This window comes from Sorex fumeus, unplaced genomic scaffold (assembly GCF_029834395.1).
Source record: "Sorex fumeus unplaced genomic scaffold, SorFum_2.1 ptg000094l, whole genome shotgun sequence".
Classification (NCBI taxonomy): Eukaryota; Metazoa; Chordata; class Mammalia; order Eulipotyphla; family Soricidae; genus Sorex; species Sorex fumeus.
Genome location: NW_026606151.1, coordinates 20738577 through 20757358, shown reverse-complemented (window position 1 = coordinate 20757358; position 18782 = coordinate 20738577). Strand labels below are relative to the sequence as shown.

The following is an 18782-nucleotide window of genomic DNA, read 5'->3' as shown; positions in this document are numbered from 1 at the left end:
AGGTACAAAGTCTATTCAAGAATTTCAGGAACAGGAAAAGAAGGAATCTTTATCTGCTGACGTGCCACTTGCCCTGTTGTTGAATCTGAATAAGCATCATTGACATAAGCCAGTCGTGGAATATATAAATGAATCTAGTGGAAAGTTTTCTAACTCTTTTTTTGAATCGAATTCATTTCGTTAAGTCAATCATATTCAAGGAGAAGAGGCCACCTGTGGCATGCAGGTGGGGGGGGGGGCAGGCAGGGAGGGGGGGAGGGGAAGGCGGCAGAGGTGAGTCTTTGCAGCCCGGTGGAATTCAGTGTTAAGAAATACTCGCGGGGCTGGAGTGATGGCACAGCGGATAGGGCGTTTGCCTTGCCCGCAGCCCACCGTGTTCGATTCCCAGCATCCCATACGGTCCCCCAAGGGTCCCCTGAGCACCACCATGACTAATTCCTGAGTGCAGAGCCAGGAGTAACCCCTGAGCATCGCCAGGTGTGACCCCGAAAGCAAAAAAGAAAAAAAGAGAAATACTCGCTTTCTGTTCATGACTTGAGTTGGATGTGCTCCAAAGTGCTGCCTTCTCCAACCTCTATCTTCTCTTTCCCACTTTTCTCCTGGTTTGTTATGTGTAAATCTTCAAGCATTTGAAGTCTAAAGGAATTGTAGTATAAAGGGCTTCTGTACCACACACACTCCAATGATTCTCCACGTTTTGCTAATATAATTTTATGTTATTTAAGGCTAAACTCAGATACTGAGCTTTTCTTATATCTTTCCATCAATTTCTATATGAATCTTAATTGTTTGCTTTGAGGTCACACCCAGCTGTGCTCAGAACTTACTCCTGGCTCTGCACTCAGGGATTATTACTCCTGGTGACCTCAGGGAACCATGTGGGGTGCTCAAATTCAAACCTGGGTGATTTGCAGCCAGGCAAGTGCCCTACTACCTGCTGCAGTATTGTGGAACCTCAGTTTCAATATGAATCATGAACAGATAAATGAGGATTCGTTCATCTTTGAAAATCAGAGGAAGTATTTTGTATAATTCACTGAACACATCGTTTTCAGCAGTCAATTCTCTGCTATTATTTTCGGGAACATCAGAATAATTTTTTTTCTTTTCTTTTTTTTTTAATTTTTATTAGTGAAACACCATGAGGTATAGTTGTAGACTTACAAGTTTTTGTGCTTGGGTTTCAGTTATACAATGATCAAACACCCATCCCTCCACCAGTGCCCATTCTCCATCATTTACATTTTTTAAAAAATTTTTGTTAGTGAAACGCCATGAGGAACAGTTGTAGATTTACAAATTTTTGTGCTTGGGTTTCAATTGTACAATGATCAAACACCCATCCCTCCACCAGTGCCCATTTTCCACCACCACGGGTTCCAGTATCCCTCCCACCGCCCATCCCCCCATCCCGTGTACATTGGCACCTTCTTTCAAATAATGACCTCATAATAAGTGTTTTGTTCTCTCTCTCCTTTTGGGTGTTGTGGTTTGCAAAAGAGGCATTGAGTGGCAATCGTGTTTGGTCTATAGTCTACTTTCAGCATGCTTCTCCCATCCTGGGAGGATTCTCCCAACACCCTTTATTTGGTGCTCCTTTCTCTATCTGAGCTCCCTTTTCCCCTAGAGTGTGTGGCTGGCCTCCAAACCATGGAGCAAAACTCCTGGTACTAATCTCGTCCATCATCTGAGTAATTTTGCTTGTTTTATTGTCTATTAGCTATGCTTCCATTTCTTTTCTATCGCCATTGAAACTTTAGAAAATAGGAATGGTTCTAGATTCCACCATGAAAAATAAGATGGCTTCATATGTACAAGAAGCAATATTATTCCCAGTGGATTTCTGCAATAATCCTGCAAGAAGGCTAGAAGGAACAAATAAGCTTGCAAATCCAAGAGTATTGCTTTCCTAGTCATCTGACCACATCCTCAATCACATCAGACTCAATCCAGAGTCCTTTCTAGCTGCTTCCATCCATGTTCCAAGGCCTCGTTGAGTGTCCAGTTCTAGCAATGATTAAACTCCCAAATGCCTCAGCCTGGATTGTCTAACAGAAACCTTGAAGTGCAGATACCAGGGGTCCCTCCAACCCAGCTCCAGTTCACTGTCTAAGCAGATACTTAGTATGATTAACCTTGAGTTTGTCCGTACTAAAAACCTGCTAAAACTCTGACAAGTAGCTCTCCAAAGCCATCCTTATCTGCATGGAGCTCAGCTCTCTCACGTCCTTCTTTTTTTTTTTTTTTTCCTTTTTGGATCACAGTCGGTGATTCTCTGGGGTTCCTCCTGGCTCTGCACTCAGGAATTACTCTTGGCAGTGAGGGGGGACCATATGGGCTGCCAGCGACTGAACCCGGGTCACAGCGTGCAAGGCAAACACCCTTCCCACTGTGTTATCGCTCCAGCCCCACGTCCTTCTTCTGCACGCTCATATGTTCACATTCAATTGCATCTGGAGTTTGGTACAAACGTGTTGGCAAGAACCAAAATATCTTTTTAGGAATAACGAAAACCGTCTCTTCTCCTCCACCCACCCACTACCCTTTCCTGCTTTTGCTATTTTCTCCACCGTCCTTTTATAAATAAGTCCCCAAGTCCAGAGAGGTATTTGTTTTGGGGACAAGTCCAACACCTTTCCAGGTTGGTTGCACTGATAAACATCTTCTCGCACCGGACTCTTGACTCTTGACCCTTGAGTGGGAGCTGCCGACTTTGGGTCCGTCGATATCTCTGCCAGATCCTTGAAGGTAATACCCAACCCTTTCTCTTGACCTTCGAGCTATAATACTTTATCCTCTTTCCAAACCATCTTGTGCATAGGCCCAACGGCTGTCTTTTGAAATCACAAATTGCCCTTACAGAAATTCATTCTCAGACACCAAAATATGTGCAAGAGAAATGCGTTTATGAGGATAATAGTGGCAGTACCATCAAGAGTCGTGAAATCCTCTACAATTCCAGGACGGGGGGAGAGGTGGGGTGAGCGGGTGCAGAAAGACGCAATGCACGTTTCAAAATACCCAGTATTTCGCTGTTTTCTAAGTACCCAGAAAATTCAAAACAGCCCCGCCCACTTCCCCCAACAAGCCTTTTCAGTCACTGCACTGGAGTGAGTGAGGTCGCGAGGTCACCGGGAGCCTGCAGTTACCCACCTGCCGGGAACGAAGGAGACGAACAACTGGCGGGGAATGCGGTGTAGACACTGCAGGCTCGGAGTGCGGATTGCGAGGTGAGTGAAAGGCGCTCTCCAATGCCACCCACCCGCACCCCGCACCCCGCACCCCGCACGCCGCACGCGCGCGCACACGCGCACGCTCAGTCGATCTCCGCGTGTTTTTGGCCCCGCCTGATTCTTCCGAACTTTTGAGAACTCGGGAGTTCCGGGGTCACCCCGGCGACGCCGACGCCGGACTGAGGTTGCAGGACCCCGCGGAAAACGGCCTTTGGCAGGGAGCGGGTAACAGCTGGGGACCCTGTTCGGTGTCGGTGCGGATTGTTTGGACCACCGTCCTGACACTGTAGGGTGGAAAAGGACACAGCCCGCAACAAATCAGTGCGATGGCCCCGGGATTATCGAGTTTCCAAGCCAGGGTGGTTGTCAGCAGTGGAAGGAGACAAAAACAATTGCCCTCTCTGAGGCTCGAACTCAGGACCTTCAGATTATGAGACTGACGCGCTGCCTACTGCGCTAAGAAGGCGATGGCGCTAATTGCTTGATCAAGCTCTAAAGGAATCATTTCTTTTTCCTAGGCCGGTTGTCTTCCAAATTTTAGGGTGTGTGTGTGTGTGTGTGTGTGTTTCTCTTTCTTATCGTTGGCTTTTTTTTCTTCTGTTCTCAGTCCAGAACTAGGGCTTTAAGATCCAAAATTCATCTAAATCGTCATTTCCTGAGAAATACTGTCCATTTTTTAACCGTCCGTAGCTCCTCTATTGGAATTGTCAGTAAATTGTAGTTGAATGAGTAACTCCCAAACATGTCTTCAGCCTACACTTATCTTTTATAGTGTAAATCCGCATTTTATAGTGAAAAAAATCTACATTTCCACCATGTTGCCATATTTTCCTCAAAATACCAAAATCTGCTGGCAGGAATGTTGTCAGCCTCTATGACAAAACAGTATAAAGATTTCTCAAAAAAAACCCTAAAAATAGCATTCCCATATGACTCAGAGACTTCATTTCTTGGCATCTACTCCAGAAACACAAAAGTACTAATCAGAAAAGATACACACCTATATCATCACAGTACTTAGTACAATAGTCAGAATATGGAAGCAACTCAAATATCCAGCAGCAGCTAAATGAATAGAGAAGTTGTGCTATGTAGAATGGAATATTACGCAGCCACTAACAAAATCAAAATCATGTTGGTCCCTGCAATTTGGATAGAACTGAAGAGTATCATGATGAGTGAAATAAGTCAGAGGCAAAAGGACAAGCAACAGATAGTCTCACTCTTCTGTCATGAAACAGGAAACAAGCAAAAGCAATTGATAACGAACCATGGGTACTGGAGCACAGAACTGAGATCAAATTAGGGGATGAGTTGGAGGAGGCAATGATGAGTTAGTCTGGAGGTGAAATAGGAGAAGAGGTGGGGTTTGACCATGATCATAGATGTCAACACTGCTGTAGACACATAATTCAAACTGTAATAAAATTTTAAGTTTAATACAATTCACAAACTGATTTGTCTTCACATTTTCTTCACCTGTGTGCCAAAATTTTATTTAAGATGTTACTCATATAATCTCATTTAGTTCAGTTTCATTTTTTGGCCATAAATCAACATGGCATCGCGCCCATTTTATTGATGAAACTGAGGCTGTGCAAAATTAAATCCTCAGCAAACAAAGCCCGACCTTGAAGACATTTTGCTGATCCTAAAAAGTGTTTTCTGCCCCTTTGTTTTCATTTGTTAATGTACTCTTTACCACTATGTCCCACCCCTGTGGAATTCTGAATTGCTTAGGCCATTCACAGCTGTCCCTTGACATCCTGTCATGTGCCTGGTCCCTGGATTCAAAACTTCCAAGGCAACTGGACGCCATGTTCCTCAACTTCCCACTCAAACATTAGCACATCACGGCTCAAAGTGCGCTGTTCAGACCAGAGAGGTCCTGAGATTCTTCAGACATCAGGGAGGCAACTACATTTTAATAATCATACTAAGGTGTTGGAGCGATAGCACAGCGGGTAGGGCGTTCGCCTTACACGCGGCCAACATGGCCGACCCGAGTTCGATTCCTCCGCCCCTCTCGGAGAGCCCGGCAAGCTACCGAGAGTATTCGATATGCCAAACACAGTAACAACAAAGTCTCCAATGGAGACGTTACTGGGCCCGCTCGAGCAAATCGACGATCAACGGGAGGGCCTTTAATAATAATAAAAAAAAAAACTAAGGTGTTGAGTCATAGTACTAAGTATTTTAAGAAGCAACATTGATTTGTCCTTTCTCCCCCGTCCACCCCTTGCAGGGAGCTTAGGTTTATTGAGTCAGACCCACCACAGTTCTCCCATAGCACAGCCAACTCCATCAGGCACTCCCAATCCTCTGTGTTCATCTTTAATCTCTTCTTTGTGCTCTTCTTCCCCTATCTGTCAATCACAATTACCCCTCCCCACACCAGACCCTCTAATTTGTGAGGTCAGATTTTTCTGAGGGCTCTGGATTTTGTTTCTGTAAGTGAAATGCTGCTTTTCTCTTTCCCTTATGTCCTTTGCGTAATTTATTTTAACACAGTGTCCTTTTTTGTCTAGACACAGGAAGATAGTTAATGCTTCTGTAACTCGGAAGTTAATTGACTTCTACTTATATTTCCTCCTGGGCATCCATCATATTTACTTGACTTAAGCCTCAGTTGCCCTTTGCTCCTAACATCCCCAAAGTGTGTTTGGGGGGGATGGGGGATAAGGGAAAGAGTAGGGGGTCCCAGCAAGGGACAAGGATGGGCCAGGGCAAGCTGTCAGCTACCCTGGCATGGAAAAGGGGACAAGCTAAGAGCCCAAAGCAGTCTATTAAGTTAAGAGCACAGTCATAGAACAAACTCTGGAATGACCCAAAAACAAGTGACTTAATAAGGACCTTTCTGGGGTAAGGAAAGACTAACCTGGCCTGAGGACTTTAGTCTGGTATCTATAGTGGATGTTCCCAGGAAGAGTCACCCTCTAAGTTTAATATATCTCTTACTGTGGCCATACAAAATGACTAGAAATATTAAGAAGAAAATTTAAGACGACTGTGAATATGCCCTTAGATGGAATTCCGTCCTTGGGTGAATCTCAGGGCAGGAATCTAGAGTGCTGAGCACTTCTATGAGATTTTTGTCCTTGAGTAAATAAATCTCCTAGAAGAACTTCCCCCGAAGTAAGGGCTTTACATCTGCTCCTTGTTTATGATAATGTTCTATCACACCTATGTGTAATTGCTACCCCCAACCCTTCATGATTTCTCTATAACTAATGCTGTGAGACTTGAATAACAGGCCACTGATCACCAACCAGTCTGGTGGGCCTGGTTCCTTCATTGTCCGTCCCCATCAGCTGGCTGGGGGGAATGGGTGATCCACCCCAAAAGCACCAAGGGGACCCTTGGGTCACTGCAGGCAGGCTGGTGAACCCCACCCAGAAACAGCTTTGATTTGCTTTGATCTAAGAGGGTTTAATTTGCTATTAAAACAGACAATGGTGCAAAAAAAAAAAAAACCAGACAATGGTGCAAACATTCAGTGGGAAAAACTGCTAGAACCTCATTGGACAGATCAGACCAGGACACTGGGCGCTACTGGCGGACACTGAGTGTGAGATTACCACAGACTCAGAGATCAAAAGAAGTGTTTTACTTAAAAATAGACAAATTGGGAGTCTGAGTGATAGCACAGAGGTTAAGGCACTAGTCTTGTGGGCTCTGGCAGCACAGAATTAAGATGTCTTGGAAACCATGATCCTCCATGCAGCTTTCTGAGCACTGCAGAAAGAGACTCTAGGGAGAGGAAGGCCCCTGAAACATGCATATAAAACATTCCCATTGCACCCCAACATTGGATCCTTGATCCTCATGTCTAGAAAAAGATTTTGGGTGACTTTTGTTTTGCAAACTGATATAGCTGGTGTTTTTGGTTTTTTTTTTTTTTTCACTAGAGACACTATAATATCTAGGTGGGTTTTTATTGTTTGTTTTTTCCACGGAACATAATTTTTTTATTTGAAAGAAAAGTAACAAAGCTATGGTTTATTTGGGCGTTCTTCTCAAAAATCAAAGAAATAAGCATATTACTACAGAGAAAGTAGTAGGTCAGCCCCAAGCAAGGCAAGCACCCGACCTGCTGTTCTATCTCTCTGGTCCTGATTTTTAGGAGACCATTAGGTCTCGAGTCGGGGCTGTATGATTAATAGAATAGACGGGGAGCCTAGAGAATATGGTACCTTGGACTGGTCGGGGCTCCTCCTTCAAATTCTAAACGGGTTTCTGAAAGGTTCATAATGTAGATACATTTCCCTTCCTCCAGTTTCATGTTCATTCTTCCATTCAAAGCTAATTTTCTCCCAGTATTAAGACACTAGTTTCTCTTACCTTAAGATAAAATCTATCAAGTACTCTTTCCTGAGCCTCAACCTCTCCAGCACCATATTCCAATCTGATTCATCCTGAACCTTAGGGCCTGTTTCTTGCATGATTCCTGGGCAAGGAGCACGAGTCCAGTACAGGAAGTTGAGTCCTGTATTCTAGGAGATTCTAGAAGATTCTAGGCAATTTCATTGTTCATCACCAAGCTCTGGAAAGAACAGACGACATTGCTCATATCACCTCTTTATCAGTCACGAACCAAAGGAACTGCTCTTGCAAAAGATGAAAACCCTTTCGATTCTTAAAATTCCACAGGCCATCTGCAGAAATGCAGTGTGAGATAGTGACAAGAAGCAGAGATGCAGAAGCGAGAATTAAATCCCCATCCTACTGCTTATCAGCTACATGACTTTGGCTAAAATACTTAACCTCTTCACACTTCATTTTTCTCATATATAAGATGGGGTTTCTGTGACATATTGCATAAGGTGACTGAGTTAATTTATATAAGTGTCCTAGCGATACTATAGCAGGTAGGAGCATTTGCCTTGCATGCTGTTGACCCAGGTTCGATCCCCGGTATCCCATGTGGTCCTCCAAGTACTGCCAGGAGTAATTTCTGTGTGTAGAGCCAGGAGAACTTCTGAGCATCGCTGGGTGTGACCCAAAAAGCCTAAATAAATAAAATAACTTTAAAAATAAGTGTCCCAGGATGGGTACTCGATCACTGTATAACTGAAACCCAAGCACAAAACTTTGTAAGTCTACAACTGTACCTCATGGTGTTTCACTAATAAAATAATAAGTGTCCCAGGGGCTGGAGTGATAATACAGCGGGTAGGGGTTTACCTTGCATGCAGCAGACCCAGGTTCCATTCCCAGCATCCCATATGGTCCCCTGAGCACCGCCAGGAGTAATTCCTGAGTGCAAAGCCAGGAGTAACTCCTGTGCATTGCCGGGTGTGACCCAAAACAAAATAATAAATAAATAAATAAATAAAAATAAGTGTCCCAAAGAAACTACTGCACAGCAATTATCGCATAAACACCAGTCAGTATAATAGGTCTTTGTCTCACCTGATCCTCAAAGATTTGGTGTTTGGCATCCAACACCTTTTCATTGAAACTCTTACCAGGTTGCTGTGATCCGTTTATTTTCTTTATTCTTTATCTCTGTCTACAAGCTTCCTGTTTTGCTTCTCTCTATACTGAAAACTAAAATTAAATGATTCTTTAAAGGTTTTCAGTTTGGGGATAATAGAACGATTCCATAAATGACCTATCTCCTAACAAGTAAAAACCCACTCATTGTAATAACAAATATCTGACACCTTCCATCCTCCATTCCAGCCTCGTGTGATTTCTTGCTTCTGTATCTTCAGGTCTCACTGTGTGCCTTTCCTAAGGAAGTCATTTCTGATCCTTTCTCAAAGTGTTAAATGTTCCTTCCATATGCTCCCAGCCTACTTTAATGATTATCTTAATTGGACCTCTTAGAACATGTCATCTCCAAGCTTTGCTGTGACCCAATAGAGGAATGGAACTAAGTCTCACTGCTTATAAATTCCAAATATTTACGAAGGTGGCAAGTGCATCGGAAGTGTTCCTTACAAAAGGAGCACTTTGGCCAGGCCAATGTCCTAAAAGAAAATAATGAAGAGCTCAACGTTTGCTGAAAGCTTCACATATGCAATTGCAGGGATCAGAATTCAGTTCACTTGTTTCTTATTCCAGTATTATTTTTACAGTACACTCACCACTATTGAGGTAACTATACAAGTAAGAGATTGCAAGCACAGGTGTGGACACTGCTCATGTCTCAGCATCTCAGGTTAACTAAATGCATGATCTCGGCAATTCACTTAAAACTCTCCCTGCCCCAATTTCCTCCTAAAAATAAAAATTACATCATGTGCTATTTTTGTTACCAATTATAACAAAAACTATCTAACAAGATAATACATATATAATGATGAGAAGAGAATCTGGAACAAATTACATACTCAAAAGTAACATTGCACAAATTATTAAAATAATAAGGGTCCCAGCGATAGTACAGCATGTAGGGAGTTTGCCTTGCACCCGGCTGACTCTAGTTCGATCCCTGGTACCCCATATGGTCTCGGAGCACCACCAAAAGTGATCCCTAAGCGCAGAGCCAGGAGTAAGCCCTGAGCCCACTCCGTGTTGTTCCATCTCCCCCCAAAATTACTTCAAATATTAAGACAACTCTGAATCTAGTGCTTGGGGCGAAGTAGAAGTTTTCATTAACAAATTTTAAAAGAACTACAGATTCTCCGGGGGGAAAAAATTCCAGAATTAGAAATATGTCTAGTTCTTCTGAAACTATTCTTAAAAGCCTGTCGGTGCTCGCAGCTCCCTTTAGTTCAGTTCTTTGCTCGGGATCTACTTGATCGCACGGGTTTCGTCCTCTGAACTCTTTTGTGAGGGCTTTTATAACACTGTGCCATGAAACTGAACAGAGAGAGCTCATCCTGATCGCCGACAGATGTTGATCTAAAAATACACCTTGAAATCTCCTATCTGCCCCAGCACAAACGTAAATGATTAATGAATGACGCTTCATCGATTACAGCCCAGAAGCAGAACCAGAACCGAGAACCCGCCTGCGCCAAGCGGTCCTGCCCTGGGTCGCCGCTGTCTCCACCCACACGACCAGCCAGAGCCCCCTCCCCCACTTTGAACATTCCATCCATCTCCCTGGCCACATCCTCGGTGACTGAGTGCTTCCGCCGAGCTCCGGTTCCCTCCATTTCTTCCAGATCTTTCTGGGGGGTATTTTTCCCGGGGTCTGCGGCATCCATCTCCGCACGCCCCTCCCGGCTCCGGTCCTGGTGCAGAAGCCTCGAAGAAAGACACCAGAAGTCGGAACTGTCGGATCAAAGTGGGGACTCAGGAGGCTGCTCCTTCTTAGACAGGCCGGCGGGGAACAGCCTCCTTCGCCCCCCGCCCCCTGCAGCGTGCAGACGGGGCCCCCGATTCCTCTAACCAGCTCCAGCCCGAAACACTCGGGGACCCGGGAACGCCGGCGCCCGAGGCCCCGCCCCGTCCGAGAGACTCGGCCTTTCATTGGCTCCCCGGCCGGAGGGGGTGGAGCCCCCGTCGCGAGCGCGTCACGTGGGCGGGGGCGGGGCTGCGCCGGCCGCGTCCCTGCGGGGCTGCGAGGGCGCGGGGAGCCGGCCGTGTCGGCCTGCGCGCGCCGGGGGCGGCCGGGCCCGCGCGCCCAGGAACCGCTGCGCCCCGAGGAGCTGGGCCTGGCTCTCCGCCGCGCCGTCCCGCCCCCGGGTTCCCTTTCCCTTCTGGCCCCCGGAGATCCTCCTCCGCGGAGCCCGCGGCCGCTCGGAAGCCCAGTTTCAAGTGTCCGGAGAGTAACCGGAAGTGCCGGCCCAGGCCGCGGGGCGGCGCCGGCGGCTGCTGGGTAAGCGCGACCCCCGGGGCCTCGGAGGGGCTCGGCCGGGGCGGCGGGAGGGACGCGGGGGGGCGGGAGGAAGGGACCCGAGACCTCATCCTCCCCCCATACACACACACACACGCCGCCGCCCCCACCTCCCCGCCGCCGACCCCGAAGGCGGAGCGCGGACCGCAGGGTCGTCAGTGCAAAGTTGGGAGCAGCTTAGGGTGGTCGCCCGGCGCTTTTCCTGGCGATCGGGCGCTTCCACGGGTGGGGGGATGGAGGGGAAACGAGGACGTTGTGTGGCTCTCCCGCCCCCCACGCCCCCGTCGCTAATAGATCGGTGCCGTTGCCGTCGCATCCGGGCGCAGGAGAACCGGGGCCCGTTCGGTCCTTCCCTGGCCCGAGGTGGGAAATGCCGCATCCCACGCAACTTTGTAAGCTGTGCACGTTGCGGTGTTTGTCTCGGAGTTTATAGAGTGATCGGAGAAGATCGGTCGGTGGGATCGGAGTGATCGGTCCCAGGAGGGTACGAATTTAGAGGACTAAAAGCCTTGGGATCAAGTAGATCTTGAGCAGAGAACCGAACTAAGGTGATTCAAGCCAGATGCAGTTAGCGGGGCTACGGGCTTAGGACAGCGAGTAGGACCTTTTTTGCCTTGCACCGCAGCCGACCTGGACTCGTCTGGAGCACCACCTGGAAGTAGTTCCTGAGCCTGGAGTAACCCCTGAGCACTGCAGGGGTAGCCCAAAAGAACAGTCAGTTGCGTAGGAGAATGATTCCAGCAACCAGACAGGGCTCGGGACTTTATGAGGCCATCAGTCGTCGTCCTGGAGAATTCGGGGACGTAACAATGGGGAGAGCTCCAAGATACATACGGCTGAAGGAGGGACATCGGACTAGCGAGTCGATGGGAACAAGACTTCGATGGCCATCGTGCCCCAGAAAAAAATGTTAAATTTCACAGATCTCTTACAGACTGTTGATTTTCTCTAGGCGTGTTGGGAGCCGTCTTCAGTGTCCCTTTCGGTCTGAAGGTGTGAACAGAGGGAGTTGGCGTGATGAGGATTGGAGGGCAAGAAGGAAAGGAAGAAGGTACCTGGGGAAAGGACCAACGTTTAGATCCCAAAATAGGGCGCGGGAGTGAGGTCTTGGTCTCCCGGTTGAAGGTTCTCCTCCTCCTGGCCAGTGTGCCTAGTCAGGCAGATTTATAGAAGTCGGTTCTTGATGGATTCGCAAGCCTAAGGAGGCAGCATCCCCAATGAAGTCGGTGGGAGAGCCAAGCCCTGGCTCAGCTACGGAATTAATAGCTGCAAGATCTTTCTCTTGACTGCCCTAAGTATAGGGTTATCTGTAAGGTGCAAACATTAACACCTGTAGCTGTTTTATGAGTTCTTGGGAAGATTAAATGAGATAATTCCCTAGCCTGGGGCCCAGTGCAATAAGCGTTTCTTTTTCAAGATAATATGTTAGTTAGTGACTTTGCTTTGGCTCGGACATGCTTTCAGCTGGAACGGTAACCTTGATCTTTGAGGGTTTATACCCAGCCTTTCAGATTGGACTTTTTATTGCCTTGCCTGCTTATTCTATGCACTCTGACCCTGGCCATGGAAGGTCAGCCTCTCTGATGATGTAACGGAAATCTCTTAGAGGCAAGAACCCTGAGTTCAAACTTAAAGGATATCTTTTTATTTCATTTTTGGTTTTGGGGCCACACTGGAGGTGCTCAGGGGTTCTCCTGGCTCTGCACTCAGGAATTACTCCTGGTGGTGCTTTAGGGGACCATATGGGATGCCAGGGATGGATCCTGGGTTGGCCATAGGCAAGCAGGCACCCTACCTGCTGTACTATCTCTCCAGCCTCCTTAAAGGATCCCTTTGAGTTTGACATGTGACCAGCCAGGGATCGTGGAGCACCAAAGATAATGATGGTTGGGGAGGGGGAGTTTATTTGTATTTTTTATCCATTAGGCTAAGCGTGTTCTTTATACAAGGGATATTGTGGTGAACAAAGACTGAGTTCTAACCCTAAGGGAAGTTGTTTTCTAGTTAGCGACCGATACACAGTAACAGATATCACTGCAAAGTAGGAGGACATTAAGGGCTATGAAGAGAAATAAAGCGAATAACCGGAGACTGCTGTTTTAGCTGAAATACTCTACGGTTCCTCTTTCTCAGGAAGTCATTTTCAGGCAGAAACTTGGATTAAAGGAGCAAGTTATTGATGGGTTTTGGAGTATTTAATGCTTGTAACAAATCACCATGAACAGCTTTGTAACCACAGTGTTTATATAAAGTGTCAGGGAAAATTGGACAAAATGAATAAATAAATTTATAAAAAAAATAAAGGAGCAGGCTGTCTGGGGAAAGAGTGTGTAGGGAGAATGGGAAGCGCAAGGACTCCGGTGATCTGGATGTCACTAGACTCGGGTTAGTGCCCCTGTAATGAGGACCACCGCACACCTTGGGTTTTACTGTGTCAGGGGCAGTATCTCAAATTTTGTTTTGGGGGCCACACCCCATAGTGCTTAGGGTTTTCTCCTGACTCTACACTCAGGGGTCACTCCAGGACCACATGAGATGCCAGGGACAGCACTGAACTGTTCTTCTGCGCAGGTCCCAGAATAGTTGGGGTTTTTTTTTTTTTTTGGCTTTTTGGGTCACACCCGGTGATGCACAGGGGTTACTCCTGGCTTTGCACTCAAGAATCACTCCTGGCAGTGCTCAGGGGACCATATGGGATGCTGGGAATTGAACCTGGGTTGACTGCGTGCAAGGCAAACGTCCTACCCGCTGTGCTATCACTCCAGCCCCGAATAGTTGTTTTTTTAAACTAGGAAAATGTTATGTTCCACTATTTAAGTTTTGTGCATCGGTTTGGACGTTGATGTTTTAGGTGCTAGCATCTGAAAGACTCAGCTATAAATAAAGTGATTCTCTTATTTTTAAATTTTTATCTTCTTGGGGCCTCCACTTCAGTGACTTTTTTTTTAGGGCAAATATGACTAAGGCTGGTAACATTAAGGACCACTCCAGCTATTTACCAGGCTGTGGCCAAACCCAGAATCTTGTTTTCATTCTATTCTTATTTTGACTTTAACGGTAAATATGTATATTTTTTTTTTACTTTTTGGGGTCACAACTGTGTTGCTCAGGAGTCACTCCTGACACTGCATTCAGGAATTACTCCTGACAGTGCTCAGAGGACCATATGGGATGCGAGGCACCCAGGGTGGCCATGTGCAAGGCAAGCCCCCTACCCACTGTATAATCCCTTAGGCCCCTACGTGTCAATTTTATACAACAAAAATCCCACAAGCTCATCATCTTATGATCGCTCTTTCTCTGAATGTCTGTAAATCTTTACCTCGTTGTGATTCTCAATTCTTCACTTTCCTAGCATTTCTCCATAATTTCTACATGGTCTTCCTGTTACTCACTGTTTTTTTATTATTTTAAGTTGATTTTGAACAAGGCTTTATATAAATGGTAGGCATAGCGGACGGACTCAATAAATATTAGGGTTTTTGTGAGGATGGAAATAGAGAGACAGGGATGTGGGTCAAAGGTAAAGTGCATTCCTTATATGCATGAGATCTTGGTTCAGTGCCAAGCACAAGCAAAAAAAGAAAGAAACCAATAGAATCTACCATTTGTTTAACATCTGTCAAGACCTAGATATTGAGCTAAGTAAGCAGCTATGAGTGCAGAAATACTATCTTACTAGTTTTTAAAAAAAAAGAAATTGGAGCTAAAGGAAGTTAAGTAATTTACCCATGTTCTCACAACTATAAAGTAGTAGTGGAAATTTGAGCCCATATTTGATTGCAGAATTTGAACATTCAGTTTTAGCTAACAGAGTATACCAATTCTCAGTATGTTCTCGAAAGACAAAAGATCTTTTAATTTTGGGATAATTTCACTTGTAAAACGAGACAAAATGGTACAAAAATGCTTATGATTCCTAATGTCAAAAAAGTAAACATTTTTGCCATGTTTGCTTAATCATTTTGTCTACATGGTTTACTATGTACCAACACAGTACACATACATGGCTCCTTTTTTTTCTGACTCTTGAGAGTAAGTTACAGACACCATGCCTAGTAAACTGAATGTTAAGTTCAAAAGTCCTAAGACATGCTAAGTCCAAAGTCTTAAAATAATTAAGCCCCAAACTCCTTGAATATGTAATAAATTAGCTTCTCTCTCACATGCTTCCAGTTACATGCTGTCCTAAGAAGAGTTACAAAAAATAGTCACTCAAATTATTTTCTGTAGAGCTGCATTCTTTCCCAGACACCTACTTGGGAGAACCGATCATTAATAACCTCTTGTTTTGTTTTGTTTGGGTCGCACCCAGCAGTGCTTGGAGCTTACTGCTGGCTCTGTGCTCAGGGATCACTCCTGGTATTGCTCAGGAAACCATACGAGGTGCCAAGGATTGAACCCACCACCATATCCTTGGTCCCTCATACTGAGACTCTGGCCTGGTTAGCCAACCATTGTTGGATGTGGCCCCTGAACACAGCTTGGGAGTCCATGAAAAGAAAACAGAGCAAATCTCTATTCTCTTCTGTTATCACGACAATAATCACAGTCAGAAAAGTTTTATATTCTCTAACTTCCAGGTCTTATTCAAATTTAGCCAGTTGTGCCATTAAGAAGTGTGCTTTTGGGGATGGAGTGATAGTACAGAGGGTAGGGCGTTTGCCTTGCACATGGCTGACCCGGCCAACCCCGGTTCGATTCCCCCGCCCCTCTCGGAGAGCTACCGAGAGTATCTCACCCGCACAGCAAAGCCTGGCAAGCTACCCGTGGCGTATTTGATAAGCCAAACACAGTAACAAGTGTCACAATGGAGACGTTACTGGGCCCGCTCAAACAAATTGAACAACGGGAGGACAGTGCTACCACAAACTTTCATATGAATTGTAGTAAGCACTACCCTCACGGTGCATGAATCTCTGACATTTGGAAGACAAAGATACCATCTAACAACACACTTAATAGACTGTAGCCTGCCATTAGTGACATGACTATATACATATACATATATATATATAAAACTATATACACATACATTTTATTATGCTGAAAGGAAGTAAAACTTAATTTCTTTGTTGAGTATTTTTGTTGAAAATGGATGTTGATTTCTATTGGGAGTGCTTAGCATCTAGTGGAGATCCTCATGTGATTTTCTCCCTGGGGCTGTTGCTTTGCAGTATCAGATAAACATGTTTTCTACTATTGAACCAACTTTGCATTCCTTGAATAACTTACGTAGTCATGCTGTATTACTTTCTTTTTCTTGCTGGTTTTGATTTTGTGCCATACCTGGTTGTGTGACCCAAAGCAAGGTGATCAGGGATCACTCCTGGTTTGAGGACCACCTGGGGTGCTGGAGCTTGAACACCTGGCTCTGCACGCAGGAATTTCTCCTGTAGGTGCAAGGCAACCCCCCCCCCCCCCACCCACTGTGCTGTTGCTCCGGCCTCTCTTATTCTTATAAGTTTATGCTTTCTCCCCTATTTTCATTGTGAATTTATTAACTAGTCACTGTCACTGTCCTCCCGTTGTTCATCGATTTGCTCGAGCGGGCCCAGTAACGTCTCCATTGTGACACTTGTTAACTGTGTTTGGGATATCGAATATGTCACGGGGAGCTTGCCAGGCTTTGCCGTGTAGGCGAGATATTCTAGTAGCTTGCTGGGCTCTCCGAGAGGGGTGGAGAAATCGAACCTGGGTCGGCCAGGTTGGCTGAGTGCAAGGCAAACGCCCTGCCCACTGTGCTATCACTCCAGTTCATGTAAATTTTTCAAAGGAAGCATTGGGGGGCCGAAGCAATGGTATAGCGGGTAAGGCGTTTGTTTACCTTGCATGCAGCCAACCTGGGTTCTGTCCCTGGCATCTCATGTGGCACTGCCAGGAGCCAGGAGTAACCCCTGAGCATCACCAAGTGTGACCCAAAAAATACCGGAGTTGGAGAGGTGGGTGGCTTCCTGCCAGCTCTGCGCTTAGGGGGTTACTCCTGGTGTGCCGCAAGTCGATACGTGGTGTCAGAGTCACCTGGAATTGGCTGCGAGCAAGGTGAGCACCATAACACCTGTATTACCTCTCTAGCCCTGAAATAAGATTTTAATTTATGGTTAGGTTGTTTTTTTTTTTTCTTTAGTGCATTTTCACTTTTCTACTTTTTTTCCTTTTTAACTTTCCTTTTCTTAGTATATGATTTAAGAACTTAGTTTGTTGATTTATTGTATAGATAAACAGTGGTAAGGCGGGGCTAGAATAAGATGCTTGTCTTGCATGGGGCTAACCCGGGTTCAGTCTCTGGCATCATATATGGTCCCCCAAGCGCACCAACAGTGATCCCTGGGTGCAGAGCCAGGAGTAACCCCTGAGCACTGCTGGGTGTGATCCCAAACCCCTTCCTCCCACAAAAATAAAAAGTGGTAAGGCTGTTAATAATTCTTTATTACTGCTGTAAGTTTATTATTACATATGAAATATTTTTATTATTCTATTTTAATTATGTAATGCAGTGATAAATATTTTAAATATTAAGTTTCTTTTTGTATGCAAAATAAATAACCTCTATATTAAAAATGTATGCAAAAATAATAGTCTTGCTTCCTGTAAGTTGTTGCTTCTTGTCTTTTTGCTGCAGACAGCAACGCGCAGGGCTACTCCCAGCAAGGAATCCAACCTGAGCGTCCTGTGTGCGCCTTTGCGCTTGCCCTTTTCAGCTCTCTTCCTGATCCGTTCCGTCACTTAAAAACATGTGTTTCTATAATTTAATTTTTTCATTTAAATTAATTAAAAAATTAACTTACATTGTTGTGACATATCCGGGTTAGTGAAATATTAGGGCTCATACTTGTGTAATTGGATAATAGTCCGCAGGCCCCCTGTTCAGTTCCATTGCCTTCCCGCCACCAGAGGGCGCCCTCTCCGCATTCTCCCCACCCCTTCCCTTTCCTAACCACTTCTCTTAGGGGTTTGTTATCTTCCTGCAAGTCTTGTTGCTCCAATTATTTGTATTCCATATGAGCAGAACTACGTCATAGAGTCCTTCACATCCATTCTTATTTCGCTTAGCATAAATACTTAAAGGTTCCATTCATTCATTTCATGATTTTGTTTTTGTCTTTTGTGGTTCCAGGGATCACGTATGTGAAACCTGTGCTTCACCACCGAACCACCCCTGGCCACAGTTTCAACTTTTTAATGGCAGCTGAGCTCTTAGCAGTCTTCTGTGTATGGGCACTTAGGTTGAATGCACGCTTTGGCTGTTGTGGAAGCTACTGAGAATATCCAGGCGCACATATCCTATGAAAGCTAGTGTTTTCATAGCCTTGAGATAAATGCCCAGAAGTAATGGAGTAGGTAATTTAGAATTTTTTTTCCAAGAATCTCCATGCCATTTTCCAAAGATGTTTCATCCATTAGTGTTCCCTCTAGAAGTGTAGCAGAAGTGTTCCTTTTTTCTCAGCAACACTTTTGTACTAATATTCTTTATAAATAACTCTCCAGTGCCAGAGAGAGTTTTTTTGTTTTGTTTTTTCTTTTTTTGCTTTTTGGGTCACACCCAGCGATGCACAGGGATTACTCCTGGCGGTGCCCAGGGGACCATATGGGATGCTGGGAATCGAAGCCGGGTAGGCCGCGTGCAAGGCAAACGCCCTACCCGCTGTGCTGTCACTCCAGCCCCTGTTCTAATATTCTTTATATAGGTCATGTTCACCAGTGTGAGGTAATAACATATTGTGGGTTTGATTTATATTTTAATTACACATAATTTT

The 18782-nt window shown here is 45.3% G+C and overlaps 1 non-coding gene across 1 annotated transcript; it reads right to left on the bottom strand.

Moving 5' to 3' along the window:
- Positions 1 to 3626: 3626 nt before the first annotated feature.
- Positions 3627 to 3699, bottom strand: TRNAM-CAU (transfer RNA methionine (anticodon CAU)). Its single transcript has one exon. It is a non-coding gene; the product is annotated as a tRNA-Met (tRNA).
- Positions 3700 to 18782: the final 15083 nt, after the last annotated feature.